A 21870-nucleotide genomic window follows, 5' to 3' on the forward strand; every position below is an offset into this window, starting at 1 on the left:
AATGTGATTATAATGAAGCCATTTGTTTTTCATGTACAAAAAAATAATATGGAATAATTACTTTCTTAATTTTTTCTTCTTCTTTCTTGCTACTCAAAAAATGCCTAGCAGTACAGGTATAATAGTAACCATGCTGGAAAAACAGTCACATCTGATGTTGAAGTAAGTTTCAGAAATTTTACCTAAACTGCAACCTTTTTTTTTTTTCTTATAATATTACCTGTTTCAAAAAAGAGGGATACACTGATAATGAATGTGCTTCTTCAACCATGACAATAGTATTGCTACTTCTTTCTCATAATGTTATGGGACTCCAGGCAGTCCAAAACTTCATCCTGAAATGATGGCATATTTCATGATTATGTCCAACTCCGGCAGATAAGAGCATTTATATGCTAATAACAGCAATATGGGTAACTCTGGAATTTTACCATATGTGATGAAGCTTTTAATCACAATAAGCCTCATGGGCTCAATATATCTACTTCCCCACAAAAATTCATAATAGCTACATAGGTGATCCAAAACGTATTTCCTTTAAATCAACTTTTAGGGCTCTGTAAAATATGAAATGAATGTGAAAAGAAAATGTTTGGTACCTTGAAGAATTGAGTTACTAATATGATGTGGATTATGCATAGCTTTATTTTCACTAGTGATTTGAAGAAGTTATGTCATGGTGAATGGGTGCTGTTTGGGAAAAAGAAGAATCAAATGTAATCTAAAAAGCCACTAAACCATCTTCCCACTGGAAGCATTAGTTTACAGTTCACAGTTGGAACTTATTCTGACTTTAAAGGAATGAAACTCTGCTTAACACTAGCCATGCTTCCTGTAAAAGTTGCTTGACCTGTTTATACCAGCAACCATTAGGAATGTGCCTTTTTATAGTTGACAGCATTGTGTATCCAGGTGGTCTCAGTGTTTCCATTATACGTTCAGTTAGTTCCTATCTGGAACAGAAACTTTCTTGTAATTCTGGGATCACTTCATTGAAGTCTAACTTAACAACACAATAGTAAGACAACCTTCCTATCACCAGGGTTGAGGACAATGGTTTGCATTGGGGGGGGGAAAAAAAAAAAATACTGGATCTGTGTTTACATTATTTATTACAAATAAACTTAATTTCAGCAAATTTACATCATCTCACCTGTCTCCATTAACTAAGGATGATGCCTCCAACACCCCCCATATAAAGATGCAAATTACTCAGTTTTCTGTAACTGTTCTGACATGAGAAAGTGCAGTCCATGGTTCTACTAAATGGATTTGAAGCAGAAGATTTTTCACACGGATGTATGGAGGAAAAACATCTATTTTGGTAATAAAGAAATGTTGTAGGAGCCAGAATGACTCAAATTCTTTTCAAACTTTTAATAGACCAGATTTTCTTTATTTTTTCCCCTTGTTTAATAATACAACATCAAGTCTGCCGATGAAATAATTATCTGCATAGCATATATTCTTTCTAACAAATTCTGCTTCCACTTTAAAGTAGTGGGTTTCTTCCAGATGTCAATTTTTGTTAAATTCTTTCACATACATCAGTGATTAATAACTAAAACATATGCATAATTCCAAAGAAGCTGTTGATCCTCCATACCAAGAATTGAATAAATGTAACAGCCATCACTGATCACATCAGTGTCATCACTGATGACAGCCATCACTTACACTCCACCTCATACAATAATTTTTGCAACCTGTCCTCTTGTTGCTCTAGGGTTTGATATAGACAGAAAGAGGAGTTGATGGAAAACATTGGGTTCACAGACTCTGGCAGCTGGTATGAGAAAACTGCGGGAAGGTGGCTCACTCTGGGAGTAAAGCAAGCTCTTGCACAGCGTACTGAAATGGTTTAAGAGAACTCAGAGTACAATACAAAACAGTTTTGCAGACTTCATTCACTCTCACAGCCTCCCAGCCAGTTATTGAAACAGATCTATTTCAACTTCAATGTTCACAGTTGCAACAGTAGTCATTGTAGTACCTTTAATTTTCTTTGCAACACTCACGCTTGTAGTAGCTCCCTTTCCTGGCCAAAGAAGTTCATGAAATTTATCTCTGATAAGGCTGTTAATATTTGTTTGTTGTTTGTGGCGTTGTTTAATTCAAACTCTAATCTTATTAATCTTACTAAAAGTTTAGTAAAAGTTTCTGACATGAAAAAAGTAGAATCATAGAATCATAGAATCATAGAATCACTAAGGTTGGAAAAGACCTAAAAGATCACCCAGTCCAACCGTTCACCTATTCCCAATAGCTCCTACTAAACCATGTCCCTCAACGCAACATCCAGTCTTTCCTTGAACACCCCCAGGGTCGGTGATTCCACCACCTCCCTGGGCAGTCCATTCCAGTGCCTGACCACCCTTTCTGAAAAGTAATACTTCCTCATGTCCAGCCTGAATCTCCTCTGCCGTAGCTTGAAACCATTCCCCCTGGTCCTATCACTAATGACACGAGAGAAGAGGCCGACCCCCAGCTCACTACAACCTCCCTTCAGGAAGTTATAGAGAGCAATAAGGTCTCCCCTGAGCCTCCTCTTCTCCAGGCTGAACATTCCCAGCTCCTAGTGTGGAAGGCAAACGCTGAAAGAAAAAGAAGTGACTTTCTCTGAAATGTCCATTTAAAAATGCGATTTAAAAACAGTTCCTGAGCAGTATTCAGATTTTTCTTTTCAGGCCTCTTTACCTGCCTTTCTTCACAGAATATTTTGGATATGCTTTAAAAGTACCCAGTATGTGTGAGAAAAGTTCCAGCAAGAACAGTTCAGTATTGCCTATACAATGTTAGTATCACATGAAGAATAAAATAAATTCCAAATTCTTTATTTCTAATTTCTGAAGCAAATGATGAATACCCTGTAATTAAATTCCCAAAGAGCACCATAGACAGCAAACATTGAGAGTTCATCACTTTCATTATATAGATACTAATTCCAGTCTCCTCTAGGAAAGATAATATACAGTAGAGAAAACTAAAACCATGATCAAGATCTTCTGAGGCAAGACAGGGTTTTCTCAGACTCTCATCAGTTTGACTTCCTCCATTAAAAGCTGTTGAAAATTCAGCACTGTATTCCAAATTGTAATTGAAAGAACAGGGTGTTAGTACTTTATCCTTTTACTTCAAGAGATAAAGAACATTAAAAGTGGACTCAAACTATTTCAACCAGCTACGTCCTGAATACAGGCCTGAAGATTGAGTCTGGAACATCAAGGTGCATCTCCCACCTAACTGTGCAGTTCCTCACAGTAAAAGCAGTAGCAGTACCTAGAGTCCAGCCAAATTTTGAACCAGAACACAGCTGCCTTGTTAGAAGGGCTTCCACTCCATGAATTCCACCAAAGACAAACTGAAATTAGCCTCTTCTAAAATATTAAGCCACCATCCGCTAACTCCAGACTCTAAGGTTTTCAGCTACCATAATAATTGCCACATTACAAGAATCTGGAGAGAATGAAAAGGTTTAGTGTTTACTTTCCAGCTGAACAGCAGCAGGAGTAGCAGAGAGAACTACACACAACAGATGTTCAGCAGGTCATTAATAAAATTCTGAAAGATACTCAGGTATTACAGTGATGTAAGGTCTACAGACTTAAGCATCATACAAGGTAAGACAAAATTCTTACTATATGCCCTAGACAATTTTATCTTTATAATATCCTTCAGTGTTCATATATCATGAGTGAGAATTTGATCTTTTCGGTTGCTGTCACTTGGAGGATCATTCCACTTTAAATCAGGCAACAACTGTATAATGTACACAGTTGAACTTCGGTTATCCTTATTAAATAATCTACTAGCAGTCGATGAGAATTTAAATTAAAATCTTCTGCCTTTTAAATGCATAATTAGAAAACTTAATTTGAACCAATATTCTCCACGATGAAAGCTACAAAAAAAAGACTTTATTATTTTGAGGAGATAAAAATATGAAAAAGATAAAAGTTCAGAATAAACCAGAGTCAGTTTACTTTTATTCTTTTTTCCCCTGACAGAAGGCATTTCACTAGCAGTACTAGAAATGAACTGAGCTTGCCATAGTCTACAGGTGGCTTTGTTTTAGTTGTCCTTTTTGATGTATTTTAGCCAGAATAAAAATTTGTTCTAAATTCCTTTTTGACATAATGGTCTTGTAAACTGAATTCCTATGTAACTAAATGCTTGCAAAGATACATCACAACAAAACACTAACAAAGTACTGTTGTTGTACTGCAGTCTTACACATCACTTCATATCTTCCATGTCCATTCCTTTGATTCAATGGAATTTATCCTGAATGCAGGTTATCTGAGGATACTTTAAGCAGAAGTACAACTTCAAAATGAATGCAAGTCAGATGTAACATATATCATACACATACAATATGTTATGAGTCCTGAAGATTCATATTTCTCAATGGAAAAATGGAAAAGTTGTTCCAGCTCACGGATCTATCTAGCAGAAGGCTCGCTCAGAATCATAGAATTCTAGTATAGGTAAGGTTGAAACAAAAAGAAAATGCTAAAATCATCTAGTCCAACCATCAGCCCCCCACCACCATAAACTGAACCACATCACTCAATGCAACATCTATTCTTTGCTTGAAAACCTCCAGGGTGAAGGCATGCTTTGATCTAGCCAAGCAGTGTGGCCTGAAAGACCTTCAGAGGGTTTTTAAAGGTCTCAGATGATTAATTAATAAAAGCTATTGTGCAGGCAAAAGAGAACTGGAGGACATCAGCAAAAGGTAGAGAAATAGAATGATGTAAAAGAATGAAGATTTTTGACACAAATTGAGTGTACAACTTCAAGGTACATATTTTACTCATTGGGTTGCATAAAATAATATGTACTTGTATTTTTTTCTTCAAAAGCACTGTATTTATTTTTTTCATATCCAAGAACAAATAATTATGCTTCCAGCAATGCTAAAGCATGAAAATTTTAACATAAAATTTCCCACTATTAAGTGAGCAAATTTGAAATGTTAGAATAAAAATAGTGCTACAAAATTACCTGAAGTGACCACTTCTGCTCCATTAATGAGGAGGTGAATGATAACCCAGTAAATCCCAAATAACTTCTGCTTGTATAGATTAGTAGAAGTATACACAGTCATGCCTCAGTTGCATGAATGTCACAGATTATCCTGTTCAAGTGATAGATATGTTAGATCTGACATTGCCTTTCCTCAAAGCAAGGCTTAGGGAAAGGTTTGAATCCTTACTACTCTTCACTTCTTTTTTTTCCCCTTTTGCAAATGATTCAACACTTTCGGAGTCTTTTTGTAGTATTCCAAGCCAGAGAGTGTGACTTATTTTTTTTTTCCTAGCTAATACTTTATTGGATGATAACATTTCAAACCCAAGAATTATGGAACTGGCAGGAAAAAAATGTTTATCCTGGAGTCAGCGATTTATTTTATATTTTAGGAGATTGCAGTCCTTAGGAACTACAGTTCTGTGCTTACCCTCTCTGAAGCACATGTCTGAATGAAAACAGGATGGAATCAGCCAAACTGTAGGAAAGAAGAGCCAGATTTTTCTTTGATTTAGAACAGTTTTTAGTCATCTATATTGATATATAGCAGATTATGGTTTGACTTGTGCACTTCTAAAAAAGAAAAATCAATATTTTCATTCTCTTGTTTTACTCTGGTGATATAGTGGTATCTGAGGATCTTTATTATAAGCATCTTGTAATTGCCTTTGATACAATTAGTACGTAAAATAAAAATGAAAAATAAATCTACTTAAAATAAAAATGAAAAATAAATCTACTGGCTTCTTTATTGAAGCAAAACTTCACCTGCCAAATAGCTCACAGAGACCTAGACTGTGCTTCAGGGCCTTTATAACCCTGAGGTTATAGATGGGAAGTTTACTGCTTTTAAACAGAAATTCCATTGTGGTTTATGGTAAATCAACACCTCCATCTTATAAAACGTGTAAAAGCAGAAAGTGGCTTTTCCTGAAAAAGTATTTTTCAGCACCATTCTAGCTGATACTCTAAGTCATCAAGCTCACCCATTTTGTAAGTAACATTTCTGTCATGCAGCTTTTCCTTTCAACACAGCTAAAGTGTCTGTCCAAATTCTTGGACAATCAAATCAAGAAGCATCATAATCTCTTGCCTTCTTAAAGACAGTCTTTCTTCTTTTAAATACACTCATGACTCATCCACAAAGAGCTTCTCCAGATATATCATTTCTTTTTGGTCATTTTTCTACTAATCCTCTTTAATCTACAAAGACATGCCTTCTTACAGTCAATTTTTTCCTCTAACCTTTCTTGTGGCATAACAGAATTGTGCTCAGTGTGTCATACTTTTAAATGTTCACCTGTATGCACTGTTTGTTTCTCTTCCACACACCCCCTCCTAGGTTCTTCAAATCCTTCAGCATTTACTGTTCTACCTTGGATCAATGAAGTTTTTTTTTTTTTTTTTTAATGACATGTACTTATTATCTGAATTGACTTTCTGGATTTCTTTCCTATATGATGCTAAAGACAGGTTGCTCAGCTTCGTGATTTCAGGAATTTTTTTAGTATGTAATTTTCTTTCCTGATCATCCTGCAATATTAAGTTGTCCTTTAATGGAAGAATGAGTCACCAAAAAACTAAAAAATTTTACTAAAAAAAGTTACATTAAGGTAAAGACTTCTCTACTTCTTTTTTTTTTTGAATGTAAACAGTAACTTTGAAAATTGTATTTCTTTATATCTGTTTGTCTATGAAACAGAGAGAAAACAAAAGGAAAGGAAGAACTGAACTTCCAAACTGGCAACTGATGCTAATGCTGCAGCATACTTTGTGCTTCTACTCACCAAGACAGATTAACACAAATTAAATTTTGCACTAGCTTTGCAAAGCTGTGACTGCTCCATTTGATTTTAGGGGATTTGATTAATTTGAATTATTTTCTGCATGAGTAATACCAAACTAGCTGATTGCACTTTTGATTGAGTTACAGTAAGTTTGTATGAGTATATGAAGCCAGTGTTATTATTCTTATATTAAGGCTAAATAAATGTGCCCTTTCATTAGGAAATGTTTTCTATGGTCTTTCATTTGTATCATGTTATTAAATTTTTTTCTTAGAATACAGTGCTAAAGGGGAAAAAAATAGAGTTTGCTGAGCACCAGTGCTTCAATTAATTAAATTCTGTTTCTGTAAATAGCCTTAAGTGAAAGAATCAAGCTATTATGTTTTGTAGATGAATGATCAGCAAATGCTCAAACTCATCTGTCATGGTCTAGTTTTGTAAACTGACAAGAAAAACGAAGCCAGCATTTTCTGAATTCATAAAAAGTTTGAATTGCAGACTACATAAAATCCACATTTAATTACAACGGATCTAAAGCATAGACTGAATCTCTCATCTATTTGGAAGCAGGGTAAGGAGCTTATCACCTGTCCTTCACAGACATTAAGGTTAATACAGAGTGTATACATGTTTTCATGTCATCTAACCCCTAGATTGATCACGTTCTCAGTTTAGTGTAGTGAATCAACATTTCCGCGGTCAGAACATTTCATGAGGGACACATTATTATTCCAAGGGTTTAAATGTTCACTCCGGCCACTCAGTTATTCTGCCAGGATATCCTTTGCCAAATGAGACTGTCAAAATAGAACAGGCAACATGCTAGTGAAGTGAGAATTCATTCTTCCTCTTGGTCTTACTTTTCTTCAAGAGGAAGAAAAATTATTCCGTGGTATTAGATAACTGTAAGTCATTGGGGATTTTTGTAACAGGTGGAATTTTTTCTTGTCTACACTGCTTACAGCACTGTAGCAACATCGTAACTACACTTCTATGAAGCAGCTGTGCTTATCAGCAGATGGATGAGTTCCTTACTTAGATATGATACCCATGAGCAATAGTTTTTTTAAAACAGACCCAGAGCATTCACAAAAGGAGGAAGTGTGAGATCTCAGAATGAGGCTGAAAGTCTGTTATGTCAACAAATCAAACAATCATACATACAGGAATAGCCACTTGTACAGCTTTTGAGGCTAGAACTGTGTTCCTCTGTTCTAATTGTACCCCTACCACCTCTAGTTCTTAAATAGATGCATGTAGTTACATCTTATCTAACAATTATATGATTATTTACATATACAATTAATGCAATGTACTACAGTATAATACACAAATGACACACACAATACTTACAAGTATATGCAATATGTATTAAAAGACACTATTACTCAATCTCAAGAGTCTTTAAGTAGAAACTTTAAGTTAATAGACAATGGATTTTCAAACCATTCAAAACTTCAAAGAACATTTTCTAAACAGTTAAATATTTCATTAAATTTGTGCTGATGTTTTAGACATCAATGGTAAAAAAAAGTCCTTCAAGTACTTCAAGATGTAATGCATATACACTAGACTTGGGAATTTTTTTAATACTTCTTTAGTTACTTCAAGGGCTGCAAAGTAGTATCTTTAGCTCAGGCAGGAAAGTGAGACACAGTTAAGAGTGGGACTAAAGCTTTTTAACCACAAGATAATAGTAACATATATTACAATGCAGGGAGTCAAAGAGAAAAATCAACATCAGTGTTAGAGAGAGAAACCACTGAATCCTGATATAAATACAAACACACCAATTTGAATCTCTTTCTTTACTCCTTTCAAACTTGATATGGACATTTAACACTAATTGTTCTAAAGTGCAGGAAAAATAAAGCTTCGCTTATATTCCCTCTGTATTCAGTCAACAAATTTTTCACTTCTCTCTGTAGGGCCTATGTCAAGAGGTTCAATACCATATACCTGGTCAGGCATTGTCCCAAAATAAAAGCTCTTCTTTCCTAAACTTCATGGACTAAATGACTTTGAAATACACTTCTCAATCATAATGATTTTTGTCCTTGAAAAATCCTTTAGGGCCTGTTATAAGAAGCAGTATTGCCTGAAGTCCAGCTGCATCAAAAACAGCATGCCTATTCATTTAGAAGATGTAAACATTTTGAGGAAGCATGTCATTGAGAAATTACTACAGAAGAAACATTTGAGGAAGTAAACATTTGGTAACTGTGCTCATTTTTAAATCTACAAAGAGCTGGCTTCACAGAATGTTAAAGCATTCTCATCTAATAGAAAGCCTATGCTTTACATAAGAGGTAAAATTGAAATAGCATTCAAAGGTTATGTGCCAGATCATAAAAATTCTGAAAATCATATTTTTATAAAAAAGAAAATAATCGTGGGTAGAAGAGGTTAGTTTCTCTCTGATCTCTTGGTCTTTAATACTTAGTTGCACATATTGCAACAAGGAAAAAAAAAAAAAACAAACTGCTTTGAATGAAAGGTAACAAAATAGCTACTGGCTTCAGTAATTTCAAAAAGCCCTTGAGGCTCTCCTTTATTCCAGTAACATCATATTTTAACATTTTCCTTGTACATGTAGGCTGGAAGCTCACGTGTTCTGAGTGGTGGCTGAAATTCTCAGACCAGAACCTACCAATTCAGCAGCCAATACAGCAGTGTAGTGCCAAGTATCATGAAATTCAGAATAAAATCAAGGGAGCCAGAAACCTTGTTGAGATCTTCATTACTTTGCTTAATCAAATCTCCCATAATCCCCTTCTGCAGCTATAAATGCACCAGTTCTAACTGCAAAGGTGACTTATTCTGGTATTTATTCCACGTTGTCTTGAAAGTGCAATCTGGTAAAGGAGATCAATAAATGACAATTCCTGCCCTCCAATGTCTGTCTTCATATTTATGTGTGTAAAGTAGAGATAACAGTAACATGCCCTAATAGTTAGAGAAGATGATGGTTATGATTTTTAAATATTAATCAAAATGGATAGTCCAACAAAAATCTAGCAAACTGGGAGACAAATGGAATAAGATACTGGAATAATCCACAAAATTAAATTTGAAAGCTATCAGTCTGAAAGGAGAGCATCAGTCAGCCTAGAAGAAGGAAATTTTTCTTGGTACACAGTGCTACTGAATTCTACAGGCAGAGATATCTGTTTTTGTGATAGCAACAAGTTGAGGTACTGAGTGGAAAAAAGGGAATAAAGTTCCCTTTCAATAAGAGTGAGTCCATCTTTGTCAAAGCTGATAAAGATCATTAAAAATGAGACAGTTGGATCACAATGTACTGATGACACCACTAGAATTTGTCTTTAGAGAGAGATGTTTTCAGTAGCTATTTTTTGCCCCATCTGAAGCAGTCAGATGCAATCTGATGGAAGTTTTATTTGCTCAAAGTGATAGACAAACTACTGCAAATTAAAGTATGGCTTGAACACAGTAGGTTGTGTGAAAGTTAACTGGAATCAGTGACATCAACAGTAGTATCTTGTTATAGGATAGGATACTATACTGAAAGAATAATTTGTATATCTCAAGAGAAAAACAAAGCTTGGAAATATTCTCTGTTGTCCACTGGATGATTTTGCTAGGTAATAAATTAACTGTAGAATCATAAGTAGAACTACAAAATTAGGAAGATGTTCTAATGCTAGGATCACTTAATGGAAATGACTGTGGAAACCACAGGTTGACTTAAAGTGTACCTTTTCCTTCTTTCATGCAATTCAAGCCATCTTAGGATTGTACGATTCTAGCGTTGCCATTCCTCTTTAAGAAGCTGTAACTCCACCATCAGAAGATATCAGTAAAGTTCCGGCACACTCAAATTACAAGGGCTGCTCTAAAAGCTACACCTCCTGTGCCTCCAGTATTAGAGGTGGATATCAGTGATAATGGCAGTAACCAATATTCCTTTAGTTTTTTGTTACTTTCTGCCAGTACCAATTCAGTTAGCTTTAGGCTCACAAGAATAATTATGCAGGCCAAGTGCTTGATGCTCACACTTATAATAGATACTTCCACTGAGCAGAATTTTCCACCAATGAAAATCAAGACAACATACCACAAACAAGCTACCTGTGATCATTATATCTTAAGATAAAAAAAAAATCTGTCTTTGCTTCCATACAATATGAAGCTAATTACAGCACATGTATTCAGATTCTGATCCTGAGAATCTTTTGCTTAGATAACAGATAGACCATGGTCTCCATACTCACATAAAACAATTACATTTTATAAGTAGTGTAATAGCTACTAATCAGAACATTCAGTCAGAAATCACAGACCACTGTAAATGTTTTCTACACCTGATTACTGAAAGATGAGTATAATAAAGCAAAATTGAAGAGAAGTATAAGGTCCCATTACTGAGTAAAACATAGGAAAAAAGTCTATTTCAGAGTAAGCCAGTATTCCCACCTCCCTTTTTTCTAAAGGAAAGCCAATTGCCATCCAAAATATTCCTGCATGTTCTGGAAAGCTATCCATCACATCAAAACTGCAAACAGTCCTGAACTAAAGTCTCTCTGAGAAACATTAGAAATCTTAACTCAGGAATATATGAAGAAAATAATGAAGACAAAATAATAAAAACATTATCAGGTACCATCACTTTTTGTTGAAAGATACAGTAATTTGTTGCAAAAAGAACTAGATAACTTATCATACACCACTATGCCTACAAGCAAGCATTTTGGGATAAATTTTATTTATTTTTCATATCCTTTCATGATTGCTCTAGGCAGGAAAGCACTAGGACAAGTTAGGTTTATTAAGATGAAGTACTCACACCCCAAGCTGAAAAAAAAAAAAAAACTAAAACAAAAAGCAATACTGACCTAAATTTACTTCTTCAGAAATGTGTTCCAATTTACACTATGGTTTTTAATATTTTGACCTATACTAGACTTACACAAAAATAACCAGAGTAAAAGAATGGAGCTATATCAACCAGGGATAAGATTCATAGAATCACAAGGTTGGAAACGACCTACAAGATCATCCAGTACAACCATCTCCTCATCACCATTGCCACCACTAGCACTAAACCATATCATGCAGTATGTCATCCAGATGCCTCTTGAACACTGCCAGGGACAGCGATTCCACCACCTCCCTAGGCAGCCATTCCAGTGCCTGACCACTCTCTGAGAGAAAGTTCTCCCTTATGTCTAATCTAAACCTCCTCTGATACAACTTGCGGCCATTATGTACGTGCATTTGAGACAGAAAATATATAATACAGTAGAACTATCAGCCAAACACTCAAGTTGTTCCTAAAGTCAGGTCTCCTGTTTGACAAGTGGCAGATACAACTGAGCAAGGAGATCATGAAAGTTCTTCAACACATAACACAGAATGTTTCAGTCAGAATTCAATCATATTCAGCAAAATACCAGCCCCAAGAAGCATTTTTTACAACTGATAACTCCCTTTTTTCTTCAGTTTGAACTTGTCCTAAGGCTAATAGGTTCTGAATTTGCAAACCTGAGTCACGCTTCTGGCTTTAGTGAAGCAATTAGGTAGCCTGTTAGTGTCAGTTACACAGTTCTAAAACAAACAAACAAACAAACAAGAAAACAACCAACATAGTTCTTAAGACAGAAGTATTGCATAGTCAACAAATGTACAGTTAGACGAGAAGTGCAGTTAGGATAGTACTTCACATATGTTAAAACTGGAAAGACTACCATAGTGTAAAAAAGACAAAAAAAAAAACAAAAAACAAAAAACTCACCCATATCCAAGGATCTAGGCTCACAGTGAAAAACTCCAAGAAGAAGAGATTTCTGGAAAGAGATTCTACTCTACCCAACAGTCAGCCTTTAAATGGGATCTAGGAGCCTGGCTCCACCCCTTCCATCACACAAGTGATTTGCTTCACCTGTGCTCCCACAGCTGACTCAGTCCTTTTCCTTAAGTATCAATCAGTGGTTCAGGTGGTGACTCAACAGTTACTGTACAGGTATATAGAGAAAAAAAAATAAACTAAAAAACCCCACAAAAAATAGCATATATACTCTCCAAGATAGCTGTTTGAAAAGCAGCAGAAGCACAGACAAGTTTCAAGCAAGCATCCTTAGCAACAGAAAGAACAAAAACGTAAGTACGTAGAAATCAGAGTAGAAGCGTAGGCAGCTATTCCAAATATCCTTTAGGCAGCAAGCCAGCAGTAGAAGTGTGGGGAAAAAAAAACAACCAAATACGTGGAATATGTATTCTGCTGCACCTACTTCAGCTCCATCCTCTATAAATACCTCCTCTTTCGTACTCCATTTTCTTGGAAAAAAGTTCCCTGGCTCTTACTGGGAAAGGGTTAGACCACAAGGCATAGCTACACTCCGCACAAATTAGCATAGGTAGATGTCTGTGGCATTAAAGAGGGCTGAGTGTCCAAAAGCTATAAGATATTTCCAACTATAGCAGTTGGTCTAATATAATATGTCACTCCTTCTACAAATTAATGTGTCTAAGATCACACCCACATGTACTGCCTGCAGTCAGAAAGTCAAGTTAACCTACACAAAGGTCTTTACAATGGCTTGCTATTAGAGGAAGAAAAAGCAAGATATTGGTACTACCTCTGGAATTGCTGCCTGTTGTAATTTAAGCAACTTTACATACAGTTTTTCAGTTTCATCATCATTTTCATTATATTTCTAAATGGAAGGTAACAGCAGCACCTGCCTCTCATAAGTTATTGCTAAGGCAGCAGGGCTATATGAAAGCAATTTGTCAGTGACATTTTGCAGAGACAACCTTAACTTCTTGTGTGTTGATATGACATATGAAAGGGATAGGGAATGTGTTTTTTTGTTTCCTAACTCCCACATCATTTAAAAAAAACAAAACAAAACAAAAACACAAAAAAACAGAAGATGTTCTTAGAGTATGTTTTAAAGAAAAGTTTATCCTATGTTCTTTCACTGAGCATCCATATTCTGTTGCACTTGTAAAGAAACAAGATAGAGTCAGAAATCTCTGCTGCCATCTTCTACTGTTACTTCTTATGCAATCATTGATCAAAAGACAGAAATATTAAAATTCCATTATTTCTGAAAGTGAGTGTAACAAATGAAAGGCTATAAATCAAGAATTAGAGGCACATCACAGAATCACAGAATTTTGGATAGAAAATATCTATTTGAATCATGCTCCACCACTTTCACAGCACAGATTTATCAACTGAGGAAGTTATCTCTCATTACAAGTTTTAAATTCTCCACAAAATCTTCTTTCTCCCTTTATTCCTTTCAAAGCCAGTCTGTTGTCCTGTCATAGGGTAGAGACACATTCTCTAAGTACCTCAACTTATTTTAATGGTATACTAATCCACTTGATCCAAGTCCTTGAAACAAGGACAATATACAGTATAGATCCTGAGGCACGCTCATCCTCACCTTGTTTTAACAGAAGATTATTTCTCCTCTTCACTAGAAATCTTCTCTAAGATCATTATTACACCTTCATTTTATATGTATTTGGTCAAAGGTCAAACACAGAGAAAAATGTTCTTTACTGAAATACGTAGTTTGTTTTTCTTCCACTGTCCTAATCTATCTTATTAATAATTCTTTCCCTTTAGTGACCTCCCATAAGTTCCTTATCTCTTTAAAACATCAGTCTCACTCACTTTTTGGCTCAAAAAAAGACTCAATACTCTGTTATTGACAGTATTCGGTTGCTTTTGCTAATATCCACATAAAGCAGTGAGATTAATAATGGATTCCAATATCTGAAACTTCATATTTTTCAAAAGTTGGCTGGAATTACTATTTCCCTATAGGTTAAATTTGTAGTTTATTTGAGTGCAGAAGATACATCATCACATGCTTTTTTAAATCGGAAAGAAAAAAAGGGGGAAAGTATTCACATTTAAAACATTCCTCTCCATTCAATGGAAGAAATATTTAAAATAAAAACATAATGAGAATAAAATAACAATGAGGAATAAGAAAAAGACTTCATCATTTGATTTTTTTTTTACTTAGTGTCACCATAAGTATCTCAGTGGCATGTCTGGATGTATATGAGTCCTTCTTCAAAATTAATGGCTATTTTATTATATTGACCCACGATGTTAGAGGTGTATGTTGGTGGTATGACAGTAGAAGTTGAACCTTCCCACCAATATTCTGTTACTTTTTTTTTTCTTTTTTTTCTTTTTTCTGTATTATGGATGTTTGCAGAGGGGCAAAATATCTGACATTAAAGTACCTATGAAGCAAAGATGTGTCATTGCATTCTTCCACCCAGAAAAAAAAAAAGCATTCATTCAGTAGTGCAAAAACATTCATCAGTGCTTGCTGAACCTTTGTGGGGACCAAACAGTGGATGTTAGCACACTGAGGCAGTGAGTGGTGCGTTCAGCAATGATGCTGGCATGGCAGCTGTGAAACTGTGGATCATCCCTTCTGGTGGAGGTATTTACAATCATGCCATGCATGATTTTGGTCATTGCTGGTAAAAATGCTTAGCTAATTCTTGTGACTATATTGATTTGTTCATATGGAAATAAATAAAAGGCATTACTTTTGGAATGTCTTAAGTCATTCTCTTTTTTTAGTCTTCCTTTCTATATAGTTGTAATTTCTTACTATCATTCCTGACATCATCAATAAACATAAATTTCATTCTTTAAGTTTTCATTTGGATGCTTCATCAGGTATCTTGAACTGATTGCCCCGATGACCTAGAAGAAAAAAAATCATCATTGGCACATTGACATCAGATTTTGATGACTTCCTAAAAGACTTCTACTCTCTTCAACGAAAACAACCTTTCTAAAAATAACATCCTTTTTTTTTTTTTTTTTTTTTTTTTGTATCTGTATTTGTATCTTGTTTTTTTTTTACATACATACATATTTGTATGTTCTTCCTACCAAGACACCTGATGGTTCTTGAAGAATCAGTGCTCATCAAATATTTTTAACCGGCTGTTGTGTTCTTGGTCAGAGTTTTTAGCTTTCCTGCAGAATCTGCAGAATTCAGATTTAAACAACTTTTTCCACAAATGTTATAAAGCCTTACAAATACACCTTTAAAAATACAAATATAATATTCAATAGTCTTAGTCATCAAGCATGAAAAAGATCTGCATAAAGAAACACAAGAATATGAGTAGTCAAACATGACTTTATTGTATGTATATTTCAATGTATCTTTCACAGAAGATGACTCAGGTAAATGAAATAGATTTGTAGTCCAATCAGCTAATTTTCTGTCACCTCAGAACCATGAAGCAAAAATCTACCTCTATAACTCTTGGTGTCTGAAAACGTCTTCCAGTTCTTTCAGTCTTATGTTCAGCATCGTTCTGCTTCACTGGAACATTCTTTGTTAAAATGCCTTTGGAAAATACATGAGCTTTTCTTGCTTGTTCTCTATTTATCTCTTTTTTAGCTGAAATCTCTAATGATCGAGTCTATTCTACATGAGGAGATATTATTCAGTGGGAACAACCTGTTTTATTTTTAAGCAGGACAGTTTGAGAGACAGACTGATATGAGGCAGGAAAGACTTCTTTAGTCAGCAGGAAGGCAACCAGGTTTGTCCTTTATTTCTGTTGCAGTTTCTACAAACTAGAGTGCATATCATTCTTTCAGATGTGTTTCTACACCATAAGACGACAGACAGCACTGTACCCAATGTAGTATAATATGCAATGAGAAAGGAAGTAAATGAATAACAACAATAACAACAAAAAAACACAATCTGCACAATTTCTGAGCATCTGTTAAATATAATTCATTTCTTCTATGTAAAAGAAATTGTAAGATATTATTCTGTTAACATCAGTGTCTCAAAGTTTGCTGGGGACACAGATGGACTTGTACAAGTTCAGGCAAATCCTGGGCAAAGGTTGTGAGATCCTTTGTCTGGGGGACACAGATGGACAAGACCAGGGGCAAGGAGAGAGAGATGAGCTGCAGCTAAATAGCCATTAAGTGCTCTTTTGTGTGGACTTATCTCAGGATGATGTCCATCTCAGGGGGGCTCAATGACTCTTGCTCAAGACCCTTCCTTATCACATAGGCAGGAGAACAAGTAGGATAAAAGGGGAATTGAAAACCATGAGGAGAGTTTTCTGGCAACAGATTCCTCATGAAGAAGAACTAGGATTTCTGACAACAGATTCCTCACGAAGTGATGCCTGCATGCTGATGTACTCTCCTGGGCCTGCTGCCTGAGCGCTGCTGCTTCCTCCTGGATTGACTCCACAACTGCCTCCGCTACCTGCTTGCTGCCCAAGGCCGGCCATGCTGCTGTTCCCCCCCTCCCCACCCTGCTGCTTCTGCCTCGGACCTTCAAAGCCGTGCAACAGGACGCTGCTGGATCCTGGTGGTGACTCTCCCCACTTTACGCAATTCTTGCTTCTTTCCTATCTTTTCTATCGCCCTCCTTCCCTTCCCTGTCTCCCTGATTAGAATTTGTAATAAACTGGTTGGACTAAAATATGAACCATTGTTTCTTAATCTCATGCCGGGTATACAGATAATAAAAGAACCTCATCTCCCTCCTATAAATTGGAGCGAGACAGAAATAAACATAGGAGTTGAAGTATAAGAGCTTACGCAACCTTCAGTAATCAGGGACTTCACAAACATGATTCATTAGGGTTTCTCTGACTTAGATACAATACATTGAAGATCTCTTGTGTGAGCATATCTTGCAGTCATAATGCCACATATCTGAGAACTCTGTCCTCACAAGCAAGCTAGGTTCTTAAAACTGGAGTCTTGTGGAAGCACTTCAGATTTTTTGTCTTGAAATATGTAGGTTAAAAATCATTTGTAGACCTCTATCTTCATTTCTATGGAACTTAGCTACTTGAACATCTGCAGAAATGGGCACATAGAAACGATGATGATGCTTACAGTAAGTTTACTCTTAAAAGCTATCATTTTTAAAACCATCACTGTTTTCTGTGATTTTTGTTTGTCTTCCTTCTTCTCCCAAATTCTAAGAAATGATAGTAGACAGAAATCAGCTTTATCACCCATCTTGTGCATAACATACATTTTCAGGAATTAGTCTTAGTTTCAGTCATCTCAACTTGAATTCTAAATTTTCAGTTTTCCATTGCTCAATTCTGAAAGAGTTTCACTCTGAGATGAGTTCTGAAAGAGTTTCACTCTTTCAGCTACTATTAACTGTAGTTTCTCTCCTGGTCATTTATCCATGACAAAACTGATCTCTGGCCACCTAAAAATGAGTAATTAGATGTCGCTCCATGATTAATAAAAATGAAGCATTGATATGAATGAAAAAGGAACACATTACAGGTGTGTAATAATTGACTTTTATGTCAGACAAGTGGTCAATTCTTGATTGTCTGAAGAATAAGTAAAACTGTAATTTATGCAGAACAAACAAGCTGAATTTTACTATGAATATCAGAACATAAATATCCGTGCCACTAGTTTAACCAATTCATTTATTTCTTTCTGCATTAGATGGTAACAAACAGACACGACTGTTTATCAATAGCAGATTATGAGCGCACTACTTTAGCTGTGCTTACCCTTAGACTTCCTGCCAATAGGCGTTGCCAAACAACATTGGTGGAGTCAGTTACACTCATCTGATTGAACACTGCATATCTCTGTATAAATGCACATGTAGGTGCAGCTTCTCTTTACTTCTAGTAGTGCTGATTAGTGCCTCAGTAACCACAGTAGTTCCTTTGCCCAATCCAGAGCTGTGAAAAGGTTTACAAGACTTTTCCCTTTAAACCACATAGTATCTTGCTTTCCCATGGTGATACTATGATTTTGTGATGAACTCTAGATCAGATTCATGCATTTGCTCCAAATAGATTAGAGGAATGCATGAATATTAATTTGTAGTATGTTTTGTAGACTGTTTACAATAATTCTGTGATTACTTTCTGGTAATTGTGTATTACTAATTCTTGTTGTATAGATACAACTTCAAAAAAAAAAACAAGAAAAAGGTTCATTAGTAATGGACTCTTGAGAGTGATTTCATAACAGAAATAAATTTCCTCTATTTAATATGGAGAAGTTGCATATATTTTCAGATACAGTCAGATGTAGCAGCACTAAAACAGCCAGGCAAATACAGTCAAAAACTCACAAGTATTTTTAACTGCATTAACATCCACCATTGCTTGTGCATTCAACAGAGGTATGTAAGTTAGATACAAGGATGTGTTCCACAGTCAGCACAGATTTGGGCTACAGGAGTTTGGAGAGTGGCACTGAAATCAGAGAGCAGAAATAAATTAAGGAATCAGGATACAAATCAAAGTTTTTCTGGAAGATCTGAAAGGAGGCTTATAACAGCTTTTAATGTATTTCAACACAAGGAACACCAAAAATTCTTCAGATTAGCATGAATGTCAGTCTTCAGAAGGAAACCACAGCAACAGTCATTCTGAATACAATGCACCTCTCTCAGCATCACTGCGCTAGTATATCTGACCAGAAGTGACTCACAAAACTGCATCTTGGAAAAAGGTTCGTGAATGATCCCCCAAAAAGAGTGGGGATAATTTTACATGACCAAAACCATCTTAGAATGACACGTGTACTCCTTCACTTACAGTTTGCTTTCTACTTTTTCATGGCTATTCAGCATATTCTTTGCTTTGTGCACCAATCCGATTGCTACTAAGCAGTTGTTCTGCTGTGAGCAATTAAATAGCTGTCTAGGGTGGCAAAATGTGGTGATGGATTAGGCAGTCTCTATCTGTTTACAATTTTGGTCAGTGAAATTTGGAAAGAACTTCAGAATCTTTGGCTGAATACCCCTCTGCTAATGCCAGTGATTAATTATTAACAAATGTGCTGTTATTATTTTAATAAGCTTCTCAGTATGCTTATGGAGCTGTGGAAATCTTCCATGCTCTGAAGGTAATGCCTTGTTGTATAATCAATGGATACCAAGATGTTACAATCACATAATAAACAAGAGAGTTAGGCAAAATGGACTATGATAACAAGAGAGAATAAATGGAAGGCTTACCCTTATGCTGGGCTCACCACAAAACACCAGAAGGAGGGATCTCCAGGTAGCCAGCTCTTAAATAGGTCTAGGAGGGGTGCAGCCTGGCTCCACCCCTTCCGGCAGCACAGGTGAATTGCCTTCACCTGTGCTCCTCTGGCTGACTCATGGCTCACCTCAAGTGATCAATCAGAGGTTCAAGCCATGACTCCTCCATACACCTCGTATTTATTTTCATGTAACAGATAGAAAAAGAACCAATAACACTGTTTGATGAAGCAAATTTTCAGCTATAAAACACTGTTTTTCAACATTGTCACCACCATTAGCCAATTTGCACAGCTGAGCAGACCAAGACACATTTCATTTCATGGTATGACAGCTTTGCATGGCTGTCCTGAACATGGCTTGTGGGGGTTAGGGAAATGTTTGGCACTGCAAGGTGGTGGGCATGGAACAGAACCTCCCACTAATGGCAGTGGGCACAGACCCAAGATTTTGTAGCTCAAGTACTGTTTGGACACTGCTCCCAGACCTGGGCTTGGGTGTGTTGTGTGGAGCCAAGAATTGGACTTAGTGATCTCTGTGGGTCCCTTCCAGCTTGGGATGTTCTTTGATCCTCTGTTTTTAGAAGAAAGACTCACTGCTTGGCTGTTGGCATGAGGATGGGCTTACAGAATCACGGAATCATTAAGGTAAAATTTATCCTGGAATAAAATAGAAGCGAGTACACGTCTAAGGCTTTGAATAAATTCAAAGGCGTTCTTTCAATGCCTCTGAATTTCCCAAGCCATCAGACAATTTCCTCCTTTATGAAAGTATTTATAATAGATCACCTCCTTTGTCAGCTAAATTCACAACAAAAGTGTCCCATATTCCTATAATCAATGATGTCTGAATATAAATTAACCTCTGAATAGAAATTAATCAAATTTGTTGAAACACTATGGGCATCCATGACAACATAATGAAGAACTGCTGCAGCACAGTTTTACATAGCTCCAGGTCTGGCTCTCCTGTTGCTTGGAGAGTGGCTGTTCCAAACTAAACTCAGTCAGAAGCAGTCCCAAATGCCTGTTCTCCATCTAAATATTAGATGTGATATGTGTTTACCTTCTTCATGACAAGGAACTCAGTTTGAAAGCTTCCTGAAGAAAGAAAAATAGAACAGTATTTCTTGGGTGTTTGTACTATGAAATGATCTACAGAAAGCTGAAGTGACATGTAAGAAAGAGTTCAGTGTGTGTTTACATGTTCTACCAAACCCTGCTCAGTACCTTACAGAATTAGACAGTTAAGGGTTAAAAATTTGTTTAGGGAGAAGAGATTTGAAAGTTTTTCAGCTCCAATCATTGTAATATTAACCAATGAGGGCCTACTGCTTGATCTTGAGTTTTCTGGTAGCATCAGTAAGGATATTTCAATATGCTTTTGGTCAGGTGTTTAAGGTCTCTGAATTAAGTAGAGAGCAGAGCAACAGGCAAGTGGAAATGGTGGTTGTAAAGAATCTGCGTCCAATTTCTGAAAACTAAAGTAATTTATTTGCAGCCATGTAGCAAGCTAAGTAATATCAACCAATTTAAATCACAACCAGTAAGGAATAATTTCTGGAGCACAATTTCCTCTATCCTACTCAGACAACAACAGTGATAAAATAGTAATTATGACGATAAGGCTCAAAATTCGTGTGAGTTTGTTTGAGTTGTGGTTATTTGTTTTTTGATGGAGTTCTGAGGATGGAACAATCTTCCCTTGTTTACATAATCAAATCATCAAAATCTTTAGAACAGGGCATGCTATTAGCAGCTGGCTGTATCATGTGTTGTTGGATCCTTTTTTACAGCTTTTGTTGAATTCAGTTTGGGTATCTATTGGCCTTTAGTGAAAATCTACTGTCTTCTAGTACTTAATTTATATTAATATATGGAGTTGAGTGTGTGTGTTACGTCAGCTGCAGAGGCCCATTCAGTCACAGCTCTTTGCCTCTGCAGCAGCCAGGTGGGTTCTGATGGGGTCAGGACTGTTCTCTGCAAGCACTGCTGGCTCGTATGCATGCAAGATAC

General features: G+C 36.1%; 1 long non-coding RNA gene across 1 annotated transcript; it reads right to left on the reverse strand.

The window, feature by feature from the left end:
* Nucleotides 1-15504: 15504 nt before the first annotated feature.
* On the reverse strand, nt 15505-19849 carry LOC122192499. Its single transcript, XR_006182633.1, has 3 exons — nt 19829-19849; nt 18938-19061; nt 15505-15528 (listed from the first exon to the last, which is right to left on the reverse strand). It is a non-coding gene; the product is annotated as an uncharacterized LOC122192499 (long non-coding RNA).
* Between the last annotated feature and the right edge of the window lie 2021 nt (nt 19850-21870).

The sequence above is a fragment of the Lagopus leucura genome, unplaced genomic scaffold (genome assembly GCF_019238085.1).
Source record: "Lagopus leucura isolate 7727_CA_CO unplaced genomic scaffold, USGS_WTPT01 Super-Scaffold_1, whole genome shotgun sequence".
Taxonomy (NCBI): domain Eukaryota; kingdom Metazoa; phylum Chordata; class Aves; order Galliformes; family Phasianidae; genus Lagopus; species Lagopus leucura.